Source organism: Cupressus sempervirens, chromosome 8, assembly GCF_028749045.1.
Source record: "Cupressus sempervirens isolate cs-2001-9-10 chromosome 8, ASM2874904v1, whole genome shotgun sequence".
Classification (NCBI taxonomy): Eukaryota; Viridiplantae; Streptophyta; class Pinopsida; order Cupressales; family Cupressaceae; genus Cupressus; species Cupressus sempervirens.
The window spans coordinates 823,030,711-823,048,645 of record NC_143125.1 but is presented as its reverse complement, the minus strand read 5'-3'; positions in this window follow the sequence as shown (position 1 = coordinate 823,048,645).

Genomic DNA, 17,935 nt, shown 5'->3' with positions numbered 1-17,935 from the left:
AAGTTTGAATTTATGGGGTTAACTAAGCATGGGAAATTGTGAAGGTGTGTATGATTAATGCATGCTGCAATGAGATGGAGATTTTCTTTTAGTTTCAATTTTTTACTTTGTTTTTATGTATTATAAAATTACAGATTTACTTAGCTTTCAATTTTTCCTTCTCTAAATAATAAATCTAATCTTTTGCTGCAAATATAGGCTTCTAGTGATTGCCACAATGCTAGAAAGTTTATATCAGGATTTTTTGGACTTAAGTCATTTTAAAGATGGACATTGTTCTTGTTGAGATTAGTAGTGATGCTTTAAAATCAACAAACAAAAGCTTAATTCTTCTCTGCAATGTCCCATGCACTTTTTCTAGTAAAAGAAAAGTGCAGCCCATATTAGCAAATCTAGATTATTTTTCGACTTGGCAATGCTAAAAAATTGTCAATAATTTGGTAAAAATGTTTCTCAAGGTATAGAAATGATTGGATCAGTCATTTTAAGAGTAAAATCACCATTTAGCATTAATTTTTAACAACAAAATAGTGCATGAACTATTATGTTTAATAGAATATTCAACTTTTGTTATGAGTTCTATATTGAATACTTTATTTTTGTGATTGATTGTCACAATATAAGGAGCATAAAATAATGGTAGAGGCAATTCCTAGGGGAAAATAATTTTTGGAATGCTCCTCCTAGTTCTAGTATTTTTCAACAAAATCCACCAGAAGTTCTTTTTTGTGAGCAAAATTTCAATCCTCCTCCCAATCTTCTTACTTTTTAGGTGAAAAATGGATGAGACAGGTATCATATAAACTTGTTCGAAAGTTGAAAAAGGATTCTCTACATTAACTAGGCCTTAATCGTGAATGCTTCAACATAAGCCCTATTGAACAAATATAACGTTCAACCAATTGGTACCTTAAATTGCACACCAATTAAAAATCTTAGAAATTTCTTGCAAAACCAACTGCAATAGGTAGACCATGAGCTGTGGAAGAAATGATGCTCCTCTTCCAGATGAAGAGAGTCTCCAAGTGAATAAGCCTTCTATAGACCCAGATTTTTCACAGGGATCTGGTAAAAATGCTTCTCCTCGCCTCCAAATAAGTAATCCCAAGAAGTCTAAAATGCTCTCCATGAAATGATATTTTTCATTAGTATGTGGAAGAAATTCATCTCCAATTTTCAAATAACTAGTCCTCTTAATTTCAAGAAGCCCTTGTAGACAAATAATTTTCATTAGGTTATGGAAAATATATTTGCAGACTCCATGAAAAGAGTTCTGAAATAAATAATTTTGTTAAGTTTAAGAAACCCTCTACATGCAGAAGTTCTTGAGCTCCATTAATTCTTGGCATGATCCTATTTGAAAGCATTTTCCATTCATTTCACTGCAACAAAATTTCCTTTGACATTTTCTGAAAGGCCATTGTACATATTTTCAGTGACTTGCTCCCATATTATACAAACAAAACCCTTATTTGATTGAATTGCGATAGAAAGAGCTAATTATTAGTTCTCATATTATAACATTCATGAATGTTTTTTCTTTTTTCTTTTGACCAATCAAATTATAGAATTTTTACAAATGTCTATGCATTTATAATGTTTCTAATTTTTGATGTTTAAATACAATTTGTTAAAAAGCTTTTATATCTCAATACAATGAAAGTCATGGGTGCAACAACTTCAAAACTATAATATTTATTTCTCAACTTTAGACTCTTTTAATAAACTTTTGGACATATGTAACTTTAGTTGGTGGTTACAATTAATGCACAAGCATGGAGACATCTATTTTTTTTTTTCATAAAAAGTAATATTTATTCCTCAACTCTAGACTTTTTTTAATAAACTTTTGATTCTTGAGACATCTATTTTTTTCATTAAAAGTAATATTTATTAGTTAACGAGAAATTCTAAAAACATTTTTTTTTTTCTCAAAAAAACTATAACATTTTTGTTTTACTATGCAACAAATATCAATAATACTATCCACAGCATAAATTAAAACTACTAAACTACTATGAGAGGAACTAGACCCATTTCATCCTTATTTGAATATTCCTATTTCCAATATGCATTCTTATTCTCAATTCCTATACCAAGGACCTTATTTTAACATTTCCAATTCCCACACAATCCCATTTATTATTAGTTCCTATCATATGGCAGGATACTATAGCATCCAAGTGGATGCAAATTTTCAATAAGTTTTGAGCAATTGAAATGTTTTATTAATGCATTCCAACCTATTTTCATAATGTTTTTGAATTTAGGCTATTATTTTAATTTATGAGAACAAGTTAAATTCGAATTTCCCATTGGCTATTGTGGTGAACAATAGGGTATTGAGCTTTTTCCATTCTATTAAAAAATCAATTTGTGGCAGTGGTGGCCTATGGATCAAACATAGCAATAGTGATTTCATTAATATTATTCACCTATCTTTGAACAATATCTGGCCAATTTTAACAACATTTGATCTAACATTAAATAAGCGTATTGTCAATGACATTTTTTTCTTTGTAGTCTTTATTACTTGGCTTTATGTTTCGTCAATTGTCTTATCTGAACAACTATTCTCAGCCAATTCCCAGATTTAAATCTTTAGCAAATCCACTATATTTTGATTTGGATTTATACCGTGCACTGTATAGGTGTCATATTGTCAGCGAAGATGTCAGTTTTGGGAGAAAATGTGGTCATAATTCTTTGGTTTTTCTTTTACTCATTGTCTTGGGGAATGTTTTTCGGTTGTCTGTCGACTGCATTTAATTGGATTCTTGAATTCTGGTCATCTAAAGTTCCTATTTATTAGTAATTGTTGATTTTGGAGGCATCGAAAACATTGGACAGTCCCTTCTGTGTGCTTCTGAGAAGTAGTTTTGTTGCACGAATAGGTATTTTTTCTCCTTCTATAATGTATTTTGCTTAGGATTTTTTTGAATAGATTTTTAGGAGTTTTGTAAGGAAAAGGAGATCTTATTTGATGTATTCAATTTTTCATTCCTTCATTCATGATTTGAAGCATTTTTCATTCTTTTCAGAGATCTCAGTATGTAATTTTTAAATTAGTATCTTCACTGTCTGTTTTGCTTAGAGACTTCTGAATTTTTACTCTGTTACCATCTTTCTTGATTTTATTTGCCTTTTCATCAATATCTACTTCATGAGAAGATTTTCTATTTTTTCTTTCCCTTACCATTTTTTGTCTCTACGTCTTCTATTAATCTTCTGTTGTTGTCGTGGCCTCATCCAGCACTAGCAGCCGTGCATCTGTCACCATGGCCCTCGCAATAGCTATCCTCTGCTTTTGCCCCGACATATGCACCCTGTCAACACCATCCAACAGAATCTGCCCAGCCAGAGGATCGTTGCTTACTGCTCAGATCTGAATAATTTTGCCAGTAAAGCTTGCTCTTAAAGACTTGTGGATGTAGGATGATGAAAACAAATGAGAGGATGCTCTTATATAGGCTTCCTAGGGTATTTCATAAATTAGACTGACCTTTAGTGATTGTATGCAAATATTAAGATCAAATAATGACCGGTGGGAACCAACACGTTACCATATTTAAAATTGGACCCATTTTGGAGTCATAATTCTCTTCCACAAAGCTGATCTCACAAGTTGCTAGCTCTTTAGCACCCTCCTCAACTTACAGTTTGTAGGGGATTTCGGTGAAATCTTGATAACTCAAACAATCATCAAGAGCCTCATGATCATGATGGTCATCTGTCAGTCAAGCTTTTAGTCGTAGCCTTGAGATCTCCTTCATTCTTGCAGGAAACAAGCCAAATACATTAGAGTAGTTGGCTCGTCTCTGTTAAAGCTATATTTTTTATTTTTCTAATTGGTTGTACTTGTATCTCATTTGTTGACTTATGGGTATTCATTCCGCTGTATCATAGATTTTACACAATATTTTGAGGTATATATCATTTACAACATTCAAGCATGTGTACAAAAAAAACTTGGTTGTCAATATTTAATGGTTGATAGCCAGTTTCGATCTCTACAACAGACTTTAATTTTCGTATGAGTTGTTATTTTTTATTTGTTTTAAGGCTCTTATTTAAAGCTATTTTTGAAGAATCATTTTTCTTATTTCTTTTTTAATGTTAAGTGGTTCAGTCTAATAGAGGTCCAGATCCAGGCTCTACTATTTCTGGTCTCTGTTTGTATTTCAGTCTGTCATGGGTGTAGATTGTGCAAATTTTGGGTCACAGGGATGTTCATGGAAAATCTAGGTCACATGGTTTACACCCAGGGTGAGCCTGCTTTCAAATGAAAATCTCTACAAAATCTAAAGGGCTAAGGAGATGGCACTCTAATTGAAATGTATTAGTTGAGGAACTAGTTGAGGGTCAAGGATGCAGCAGTAAGTTGCCAGTAGGATTGTCTCTGTTAATCTGGGACCAAAAGTTGACACCTAAAGTTAGCCTCCTGTGAAATCAAAGGCTTCTTGAAATGCCAAAGGTCGTTTGAGATGGTATTATAGTTGAAATAAATAAAAGAGTCGGGTGTCAAAACTCTCCAAGTTGGCTCTTAGAATATGCTCTGAAATAGAAGGGTGTCCAAATAATGCTAGGGTATAAATTTATTGATGATATGTTTTAAAGAAGTATATTGTGGTTGTCTCCATATGGGAGTGTGTTCTTTGATTTTTCCTCTCTGCGTCTTCTATTAATCTCCTCCTCTTCCGCTGTAATAAACTAAGGTCCTCATCAATTACCATAATCAAAAGCATGTTTGAAGCACCACCCTCACCTCCATTACCTGTGTCTACAGCTTCAACAACATTGTTCATGTTAGGACGTGTAAAATGAGTAGCAAGTGCAAACAATGTGCTTCCATGACTCCTGATAATAGCTTCTGTCCTAGAAAGTTACGGATTCTTCTGGTCAGTACCACCAAAAGCTTAACCCACTTTATTGGTTGCATTGTTCTCTTTTTGTCTACTTTGGAAAGGGATATATCAAAAGATTTTGTAATCTCAAACTAGTTTCTTAATATAACAGTGTATTAAGGGTTATTTTGTTTAGATTTGATAAGCTTAAGTGAGATATGCTTTCGGAGCAAGCCTCCTTGTCCTATGTTTGGCCATGGTTCCTTTCTTTTCTGTTGAAACTTCTCATTCTGTTGTTTTGTTTCAACCATACTTTCCAGACAATAAAACATGAAACCATATTCAATAATTCCAGTAAGATAATAAGAACTACTAGACATTACTAGGCTTCAATAGAATTGTTGAAATAGAGCAAGAATGCCCATTTTAGATTAGAACTATTAAGAAATCTATTCCAATTGCTCTCATGTGGCCATAGCGGAGAGCTCAGTGAGAGCTGAATTTATCATGACTTTAACCTTTTCTTTGAAGCTGAGCACCTTTAAGCATCCAAGAGTGACACGCAAGCCTGGGGATAGTATCCAGTTTGTGTCAAGTTTTGGATTTCCATATCCTGTTCCAGTTAAAGGTAGAGGGATTAGTGGTAAGGTGAAGCTTACTATATCCTACCGTAACAAGTTAATATAATAGAGCCATGTCCATTTTAGATCCCATCCAAAGAGATCCTCTTCTCTGCTATAAAAAAGCTTGAAGCCTTGGAGGAGAGTGTTGAGCTCCTAGACTTCCTTTCAAAGCATTCCATGCTTTGTTGAAGGCAACGATTTAAGAACAAAAATCTGAGTAAACCCAATTTTGTGTAGGAAATAAGAATTTAGGATGAAACATATATTGTTTCATACCAGATGGATACTTATGCTCTTTTAAGACTTTATTAAAGTTTATTGGTCTATTGTTTTAACATAAATCATTATTAAGTTTATTTGCAGAAAGTGTGCAATGTATACAACATTTGCCATAACAAAACTCTAGGTGGTACTAAAGATTAATATTTAATGTCCTTTGCAGACACTTGAACACAGTGTTCGATGCAGTGAGGTTAGGGTATTAGCACAATTAAAAATTAAAGGAAATTGAAAATATATATTAGCTTATTTAATTGCAAAATATATGTGATTTCATTTTCTGATTTCAATTTAAATTTGGAGAAATATTTCTTATAATGTAAAGAAATATTAAGCTATTTGTAATTATAGCGTGTTGTGTTTAATGTAGCTGAAAGTAATGTATATTAGCATTACGAAAATATATTAGAAAATAGTTGTTCTAAAATAGAAAATGAAATGTTCTTTATTTTTCATAAGTTTTGTTTAATTTTACAAAATATAAAAAGAACATGGATAGGAGATGGGTTCTTGTCATGATGAATCAAAAATAAATATTTTAATTTAAATAGGAATATGACAACATATATTTGATTTTATATATTATTTATATTTATTTTGAGAAAACAAATATAATTGATGATTATAATTTGTGAAAATATTAAAAGACAATAAATTATAAATGACAGCTTAAATTGTGACTTTTTGAAATAACATAACACATGGATTTATTTAGTAAATAATATTTTGTTTTATTGAAGCTCATTTTTACATACAAAACCATCATCTTGTACATTGACATGTAGAGCCTATCAATCAGACCACATTGTATTCTCACACAACAAACTATTTTCCAAAACTACTCTAGTTTCTAAGGTGCATTTTATAATTTTGTTTGAATTTTAAAATTTTAGGTCAACCATGTGACTTCTCTTAAAAGTGTTTATTCATTTTGAATATGTGACAGATATTGTGTTATCAAAATGTGTGAACGAATTTATATTCCAAGTTCGGTTCCTCAGTGGGATTGTCCAATCATTAGTGCAATTCAGTCTACAACTTTGGAGCATGTATTTGTCATAGAATGCAGAAATGTTGAGAAAGCATTACGCAATATACTTGGTGAAGAATTCTTGGAAAATAAATCTGGGACAACGACTTATGCAGATATTGTTTCTAAATTCCTCACCAATTGCATGGATCTTTTAGAAAATTCTAAAATTGTAAAGAAAATGGCAAATGCATATGTGAAGCCATGTTTTAAACCTCTTGAAGACTATGATGCATACATCAATGCATATGTTATAGAGATGAGTACTAGCCTCATAGGTGGCTTGTTCTTTCTTGAATCTTTGAGCTCTTGTGATGTTATGACTTGTGTCTATTATTCCCTAAAAATTGCAATAAGTAGTAAGTACAAACCTCTAGTGGACCATGCATTACTTGCTCACCAAACTCATTTCTGTGAGCTTAGTGCATCAAGAATCTCAGATGTTTGCAATGCAATGATACTTCTGCAACTACATATTTCTCCTCCTGTAATTTCACCTTATGTAAGCACCATTTGCTCAACAAAACCTCTACCTATTGGGGATGTTATATAACCTATTACACATTCATCTATACGGAATTATAGTAGATGAGCATATTATACATATATGTACATAGTAAAGAACATATGCAATGGATAAATGAAAATGTTTCATAACTTTTGCAACAAAAATACATATAATTATCTTGTTATGGATGCATCATATTTATTTTCATTTAGATTATCACAATGTATAAGTCATAAACCAAATTAATCAAATATTGAAAAAGTGATATGAGCCATATTTGTACTATATTTTTTTAGAAGTTAATATTATTTAGTACATATTGCACTTCATTTTCAAATATTGTATAATGCATTCCATGATTGAAAAATTTATGTAAAGTTTGTTATTCTTTATATATTGTACAATTTTTGGTTTAGTAATCTTTATGAAAATAAATATAATAGATTTGTAAGAAATGATTTTGTGAACTATGTAATTAATTGTTCTTCTCTATTTGTTTTTCAAGTGCAAAGGTCGTGAAAGAGACACTGAAGGTTGTCAAATTGGAACAACGTCTCAAAAATAATTGATAATTAACTGGTATGTTTCCATCCTTTTCTGCTCATAAATAACACAAGTATTACAGAAAACATATAATTTAGATTTAGTTTCAAAAATGAGAACTCAATTAGTGAATAAATAAAAGGAGATTAGGAGAATTTTTTTTATAAGTTGAAAATTGTACTATCACATGTCATTGAATTAAAATGCATTTATAATTTGTGGTTTCTCAAATATTTGCAATGCATTTATATTCCTCAAATTAAACCAAAACTTGATCAATTTAATGTAGATTTGCTCTTTTTTCTTATCATCTCTGTTCTTGCCCTCATCATTCTTTTCCCCATCTTTTCTCTTTTCCTTCTTTTGTTGGTCACTATTTCTCTTTTTGTTCTCATAGTTCTTTTCTTTAGCATTATGTTTACCCTTCTTATCGTCTTCCTTTTTTTCATTACTCACAGTCTTAACCATTTTCTTTTCTATACCATTGTCTTTCTCCTTATTCTTGTCTTCCTTTTCCTTGTTCATTGTTTTTACCTTTTTAGCATCCTTGTCCTTTTCCTTCTGTCACTTATCCTTATCCACAGTCTTATCCTTTTTAGCGTCCTTCTCTTTTTTCTCATCTTGCTTTTCCTTATCCACAACCTAATTTTGTTTTTGATGCATTGTATTTATTTTTATTTAGATTATCACAATGTATAAGTCATAAACCAAATTAATTGAAAATTAAACCAGAACTTGATCATTTTGAAATTTTTAAAATGAATATTGAAAAAGTGATATGAGCCATATTTGTACTATTTTTTTTTTATAAGTTAATATTATTTAGTACACACTCCTCTTCATTTTGAAATATTCTATAATGCATTCCATGATTCAAATATTTATATAAAATTTCTTATTATTTATATTTTATACAATTTTTCGTTCAGTAATCTTTATCAAAATAAATATAATAGATTTGTAAGGAATGATTTTGTGAATTATGTAATTAATTGTTCTCCTCTATTTGTTTTTCAAGTGCAAAGGTTGTAAAAGAGACATTGAAGGTTGTGAAACTAGAACAACGTCTCAGAAACAATTGATAAGTAACTGGTATGTTTCCATCCTTTTTTACTTACAAAATAACACAAGTATTACAAAAAACACATGTCATTGAATTAAAATGCATTTATAATTTGTGGTTTCTCAAATATTTGCAATGCATTCATATTCCTCAAAATGCATATTTGTCTATAAATAGTAACAATGTATAGGGTCCTCCTACATCATCTTACTCTTTAGTGTACATATCTGAAATTTTTGTGCTATCTATGTATAGAAACCTACACATTAATTAGATGCATATGAATTTCCCACAAAGAATATCTCTAAAAAAATGGATAACATTGAACTTAAGTTATATCTTAGAATTCAATTATTCATAGAAAAAACTAAGAAATGTTGCTCATTTTCAACAAGTTTTCCTCTATCCACATTGCATCAGTATGAATATTGTAAATGCATCTACTATAACATACCCTCCAACAGATGAATTCTCTAAAATTCCACAATTTAGTATCCTTGAAAGAATCCAACAACTTCCAAGTGAATGCTAAAGAAAAATATTGGAAAGCTATTTTTATGACAACCATGCTCCAATGTTTCGATATGATGGATAGGGAAACATTGAGCTGATACAAGAGACTAATGAAATTCATGTTTTGTCTCCATTCATGATAAATGGAGAATTAATTTACCTAAAATATCTGGTGCGGATATATATGGAAGCTCATATAATAATTCGTTGTCAAGATATTTTAATTCATTTCCCTCACGGAAATCATACTGTTGAAGAATTGACTGCCATTTTCAATCCAACATCTAAAACACTATTTTGTCAGCTATCACCATTTAGGGCAACTAATGAAAGTGACACACTTATATACATAATAAACCTTATCATCTCATATCGAACTCTTTCACTTGAATGAATTATAAGATATGATAATATAGAGCTTGTAGGACAATGGTATGATGATGATAGAGGACATCTAGCAACTAAAACCATAAAACATCATTACTCATACCATTATTTGTTTGAATTTTCAAATAGTGACATGTCACCTGGCATTCATCTTGTAGCAGATATTGGAAGATGGCACATCCCAAATGGATGAATTAACTATTACATCATGACAATTGACAGAAGCAAATACTTATGATGTATAAGATTAGCCTTCATTTTTGAAAAGTTCAAAAAATCTAGAGCAATGTGTATCTGCTCATTGGCATGTCAATAATGTCTGCATATCTAAGTTTACCTAACTATGTCTTTTACTATTACAAACTTATAGCAATTTCATGAATTGCACTTGACGTGTAAGGATAATAATCTCTTCAGTTTGGAAGGTTGTGATCTTTTAAAAAAATATAAATTTCTTCATTAGAAATCCAATTGCAATTTTCTCATTCAACATAGTTGCAACAATGTCTTGTTATAATTAAAGCAGAAGCATTCAAAGTTCCAATGTAGACATAGTCATCATTGAGCCATAATATGCTTTTCAATGGCCAGTTGAAGTGAATATATTCATGTGGCAGGATTGACACATTTGAGGGACACATCTATTCTCTATAAATTTCAATTTCACATCGAGAGCCATTCATGTTGTTCAAAAGTCATTGTGTGAAACTCTCAGCAGACAATGGAACTTCTTGAAATAGTATTGGGAGTTGAATTTTTCTCTCTCTTGGTTCTATTTTTCACTTTGAATGAAACACCTACTTTCATTTATTTGTTGACTATGAATGTAGTACTCTTCTATGTAATTCTCTATTTATTTGAGAAATATATGTAATGTCCATTGCCAAGAAGAATTTCATAGACAATAAAGTAAATATTATTACATTCAAATGTAGTTAATGTTGATGATGTCATGACATGACTACATCACCCAATCTAACATGAATAAGTGTAACTTGTAATTAAAGTAATTTAAAATTATCAAATATAATGGTATATACATTGTCATTATTTGTTTATAATGTGTCTTTAATATTAAAGCATAATTATATTCATTCATGTTTTATATATGCTATTCATAAAGAATTCCCTTTTTAGTAACAAAGTAATCTTCTAGTTGTTATAATATAGGGTGCTGACAATGTTTGAAAATAATGACTTCTCCCTGTTTCATCTGTTAAAATAATCATGTTTATGTAAATTGTTTATTCTCTTCAGAGAAGCAATCAAAACCATGACTACTTTGATGCAAATACCAACTGTTGATTTAGATAATGAAGAAACATCAACTTTTGAAAAAAACAAGCAGACCTGTTGCAAAAGAAGGAAATGTTCCAAGCATAAAAAGTACAAGGGTGTGAGGAGAAGACCTTGGGGTAGCTATGGTGCAGAAATAACAAATCCAAAGACTAAAGATCGAAAATGGCTTGGAACATTTCAAACTCTTGAGGAAGCTGCAAATGCATATAGAGAAGCAGCTCTCTCCATGAAAGGTGTAACATATTGTATAGATTGTCATATAAATTTGTTGGGAGCAAATAGTGAAGCAATTCATAGTGGTGATATAATGATAATGATAGAATCTCTTTGTTAGAGTAAGCATATTTCAAAAAACATGGAAAGTCATGTCCGTGGAGAGCTGACTGATATCTCTCAAGGAAAAAAATTTCACTCACCATGCCTTGACGATATTGCATTTGACAATATAGTGGCTTCTGATGCAGAATATTTACTGACATCTATAGATATGAATCACTGTCAATCTTGGAATAGTCAACATTTACAATGTCCAACAAAATTATCTAACTCATATGAACCCAACTGTTGCACACAATATAGTAATCCTCAACAACAACCATTATACACCATAGATACCCAGAATCCACAACAAATAGAACAACAAGAAACCATATTCCAGCCATATAGTACTTCAACCATTCACAAAGTTGTTACCACAAAGCCAACATTAACATATAGTTCCAATGTTGGAGATTCAAATTTTGACCAAGCAGCTATCGAAATTCTCAAATCTGAAGACTTAGAATGGATGAAAGTACATGGTAGCATTGGTATGTCCTCAAACCTATTGCTACATTTTATATTAATAGATTAATTGATTAGCATTTGTAAATGTAAACAAATAGTTACTACAATCAAAATATTGGCTCTGTACATATCCTCATTTCTGTTAGCTACTTTATCTAACTATATCGTTCCACAATCTAATGTAGGAAATGATACTATGGCAAGGCCTGCAAGACAAGAAAGACTACCATGGAACCCAACTAGCCCAGTCATCCAGACAAATACATACAATTATGACTTGAGTTCAATGAACATTGAACATAGTATGCACCATAGAAGCGGTTCTACCTATGCAGCAAACAAACAAAGAATAAGCTCAACATCTGGTGATTTGCATGCCTCAGACAATCTTGACAATAAACACCTTGCATTGTATGAGAAAATTAATTTGGAAATGAATGTCATAAAGTGCAAGGTATCGAAAATTGAGAGCATTGTAACTAATATTGAAAATTGTCTATTTAATGCTCTCAATGGAAGTATCCAACCACTATGAAATGTCTTGAGACATTTATATCAAAGGTCTTCTTATTTGACAATTTAAATATATATGATGTAGGAGGACAATGCTTTACAAATGTAAAAGTGAATTTGCAAATTGAAGTTGACAACAAAATAGAATTCTCATTGTTACATGTGGCTTTCTTATTCAATGACAATATAATGGATTTACTCCAATGAAGCTTTTCAAAGAGAATTGAATAATATTTAAAGCTTCAACAGTGATTATTTGGAGAGTTTACAAAACAATATTCATAAAAAGTATAAATTTTTGTGTAGAAGTGTGCAAAAAAATACTGTTCCAATGTCTTTGACATAAAATTTATTTAGAAATGTTATTACTTTGTTACTTAGATTATCAAATTTATTCAATTATTAGCCAATCTTATAACTAGTCACTATTTTCCAACATTTAAAAAAATATTTCTTGAAAAATAATTCAAAAATAGTGCCTTGTATTCTTAGATTATCAAAATTTGTAGAATATTACAATTACTGATAGTGTAATAGATCATGTGTAAATGAGTGAATTTGTAAAATACTATTGTCCATAATTCAGAACATTCTATATATCTAGTACTATTGGTTGAAATAGTATAATAGCAATGTTCAAATGATAGCAGTTTTTGTGTAAACTAACAAAATTTTGTACAAAAAATATTTTATTTATAAAGTGACCCAATATAAATGAAACATTAATGTAAACATTGATTCCTAATCAATGCAGGATGCCAACCTATAGCATATGGTGTACAATCAGAATGTAGCACATAAGTATCAACATACTACATTTGAAACAAACAAAACACTACAACTTGCAATTTAACAATCAAGAAAAATAAAAATCAAACTCATTAGTAGAAGACTTCATTATATGAACAAATTGAACAATCTAACATCTAAAAATAATGCAAGGAGACCAAAAGAAATGCAACTGTAATGTACATTCAACTCACATTGACAAAACTCTTCTAAAGCATGGCTTATATAGGCCTCACGACTTCAAATACAATATCGGTGATTGTTTATTTGATACATTTGAATATCTACTAAAATTTCAACATACATCAAATGAAATTCGTAATGGAACAATAGATTTCTTCATTGCTTGCCTCCAAAATGGAGATGAGGAAGCTATCAATTCCTATAACCATGAACTCCACCCTCAAAGCCTGAGAGAGCTTCACAATGTAGAAGACATTACAACTTATTTGCAAAGAATGCATTTATCCACAAAACCATCAAATAAGACAAAGCAAAATGGTTTGTGGGGGGATATATTTTGCATACATTGGATATCAAAGTGGCTCAATATTTGTATATGTGTTTGTTCTGCATCTTATGTAAAAGGATATATAGATTTTAACAACCAACTTGATTCTACTCCATTCAATATCCTGTTTTATGATGCAAATCCTTTGTCAGGGCACTTTGAACCATTGCTAACCAATGCAATCTTAGAACAAAAACAACATAATATTAAATTGCACAAATTAAAAAAAATCATAAGAAACAATGGCAAGACACCACTCAGAGAAAAAAGAAAAAGAAAAAAATATTAAAGAACTACAATATGTCTACCAATGATAAGCATAATATTGCAAAAAATCAAGACAATATAACATTGCGTGCAGTGAAAAGATTAATTAGAAATAAAGCTTGCAACATTAATCAACAAACAATTACAAATGAAAACAATAATATTTTCTTAACCAATAACCAAAATAATATAAAAGCACAAACACAATCCAGAATAACAATAAATAGTAAAAGGAAATCAACTAAGACAACTTTGACACCAATTAATAATTTTTTTTCCATAATAGAAGACACACCAAAATATCCTTGCACAATTTGTCAAATGCTCCATTTCAAGAAAGATATAAAACAATACAAAGAGGAACATAGAGTTGTATACCACAATTTGACAAAATCTTACATACCACTGCTTACCAAGTACATATGTAAAATATGCAACGATTCTCTCAATAAAAAAAAAAAAAAAAACCTAAATATGCAGTTCCTCACAACATATGCAAAAATAAGCCATTATCAACTGTACAAAAAAATGACACAACTAGAGGAACGTTTAGTTTCACTAAGAATTGCATTTGCACAAATTTGGGAATTAGGATATAAAAAGTCTCAACTTGGACTAAGTGGTTCCATCATAAATGTCCCTGTAAACATATACAATATTCAAAATGCTCTACCACTATCACTATCAAACACGACAACAATTGCAGTGGCTCTTAAAAGACAATTGCAATATAAAAATGCATTTCAAAAAGGCATGGTACGACCATATTTAATAATGCAAGCTCTATTCGATTTAAGCAAAACAACCCTTTACCAAATGCAAAATGTACAAATAAATGAAAAGTGGATAGAAACATTAGATATCAACAATGAAGACAATGGTTGTGAAAACAAAAGTTGTTATGAAAGTGAAAGTGAAAGTGATCTTCAATATAACAATCCAACTGATTCTTTAATACATGGATACATAGACTCTACATGCATCCACAATATGGATGACAAAATCATTCAAATTGCTCCTGCTGAGAATTGTTATCCTATTGGTATTTTCAAAGACAAGTATGTAGAAGAAATGAATTTTCCAACCCTTTTCTTTGGTGAGCCATGCAATAATGACATAATGGACAAATTTAGTTATCAAAAATTATCACAGTGGGAATTACTTCATTACTAGCAAGATTTTTCACTTCATACAACAAATCTTTTCTTCAAGGCCATAAAAATAATTATACATCAGGTCTTATCGACACTATGGATACGAATTAGAAAAGGACAATTAAAAGGACGCAAGTTACTCGCAAAAGATGTAAAGCAAAAACCAAATTTGGAAAAAATTTTAAGATCAGACATTGGATATGTAGATTTCAAAAGAATTTGAATATCCCCAGACTATATGCATAAATTGAAAAAATATATATTTGCTATGATTCGACAACTTGGGCCACCTACATTTTTTCTCACTTTTACAAGTGCGGAAGAGAATTGGGAGCCCCTAATGTTGACTCTCCAATATTTACAAAAATTATGTCAAGAAAAAATAAAAACAAATGACACATTTCAATGCAATGACACCGACAAAATAATACTTGTGAAAAAAGACCCAATAACATGTGCAAGGTACTATCGACATAGGATTAATGCTTTAAGAAAACTACTATTTCTAGAAAAGTCACTATTTGGAAAAGTTGTAGATTATTTTTCGATGACTGAATTTCAAAATAGGGGAAATGAACATGAGCACATGTTGATTTGGGTCGAAAATGCACCTATCTATGGAAAGCAAACAAACGATGAAATAGTAGACTTTGTGAACATGCACATCACATGCAATACTGATAACTTAGAAGCACAATATGCTAATTTGCATAAACATCACCATACTAGACAATGCAAAAGAACTTTGTACAAAAAATGTAGATATAATTTCCCAATCCCACCTATGCCAAATACAATGATTTTGGACCCATTGTCTGATAAAGATTCTACTATTAACAAAACTGCCAATCAAATTTTTTAAACTTTGGAAAAAAGAGACTTCAATAGCTCCCTCACATTTCAAATGTTAATTGATGAATTGCAAATAACAGAGAGTGAGTACATCATTCTACTACGATCAACAATAGACAAGCCAACTATATTCCTTCAAAGAAATCCTTCCCAAATATGGAACAACAATTTCTGCAAACAAATGCCAAAACTATGGAGAGCTAACACAGATGCCCAATTTGTGTTAAACGCATATGCTGCTGCCATGTATTGTAGTTCATATATGGTAAAGGTTGACAAGTCTATGACACGTGCATTCAAAAGAATAAGAGATGATCACCAAAGTGAAAATATAGATGCGGTTAAAATGATAACAAAATTAGGAAATGCTTTACTAAATTTGCAACAAATGTCAGCACAACAAGCTGCACATTTAGTTCTATCACTTCCCCTTAATAAGAGTTCATGAAAATGTGTTTTCATTGATACAAGATCAGACAATGAGTGAGTATTTTTACTCAAATCTGCCTCAGAATTAAACCAAGAAGCAGATAACTCAAAAAATGTAATAACAAAATCATTAATAGACCATTATAAAAATTGCCATGATAGTATACAAAACATATGCCTAGCTGAGTACATCTCAAACTATAATGTTAGAGGAAAAAATAAAAAACTAAAACAAAAAATATATATTATACACTTTATTAGTTACAATAAACACAATGACTTAGAAAACTATTGCAGAGAACAACTACTTCTTTTTCGTACCATTTACAAATAACGAATTTCAACTAAAAGAAAATTTCAAAACTTGGAAAAGCGCATATACTTTTCATGAAAATATAAGAAGACAAAATAGTTCAAAATTCTACTACAAATTAAATCAAGCATGGGGTGACATTGATAAAGAAGCTACAAAAATCAATAGTTGTTTATTAGAAAACAATCACAATAATAAAACAAATAAAACAACTGTCATAGATGACATATATGACATTCATGACGATATTCAAATTGAAAAATATAACAAAATTACAAATACAAAATATGTAGGTTTCGAAATAGGAAAACACTTGAAAATAATTGATAATGATGAATACTTTAAAATTCGACAAATGCTAAATATAGAACAATAGGCAATAGTGAAAGACATTGTCTGCAAAAAGGTCAAAAATAAAACATCACTTCACTTATTCCTTACTAGCGGAGCAGGCACTGGTAAGACCTTTACGACAAAGATGATCTATCAAGCACTCTTGCATATATATAACAACACAATTAACAACAACCCAGATAAACCAAAGGGAATAGTTGTAGCTTATACAGGAAAAGCAGCATACAACATCGGTGGGATGACTATACACTTTGCATTTCATATTCCTTTCAATAAATTAGATTTTCTTCCACTAAATAGTGATACACTAGACAAAATATCCAAACATTATGAACAACTCAGAGTTATATTGATTGACGAAATATCTTTAGTGGGTTCAACATTCCTACGCTATATAGACAAACGACTAAGAGAAATAATGCGCACACCAACCTCTTATTTTGGCAATTTGGACACAATTTTTTGTGGTGACCTATATCAAGCCCAACCAGTTCTTGACTCTTCAGTATTTGAAAATAGAACTACAGACAAAGACTTAATGCCTTACAAATTTTGGAATGATAACATCAAATGTTACACATTGCATAGCACAATGCGTCAAAAGGATCAAAATTTTATACATATACTTAATAGAATTCGATTGGCAAAATAGACAATAGATGATATAACATATCTTAACCAACAATGCCTACGACCAATACCAAATGACCCAACACTTCTTTTCCTTTTCTATAGAAAAAATGACGTATATGTACACAACCAAAAAATGTTAGCAAATATGTTTGGAGAAGTTATTGTTCTAAGGGCCATAGATGAATACGAGCACGATATAAATGGCATAAGACTCTACAACCATACGAAAACTCTCCCAATTGAAA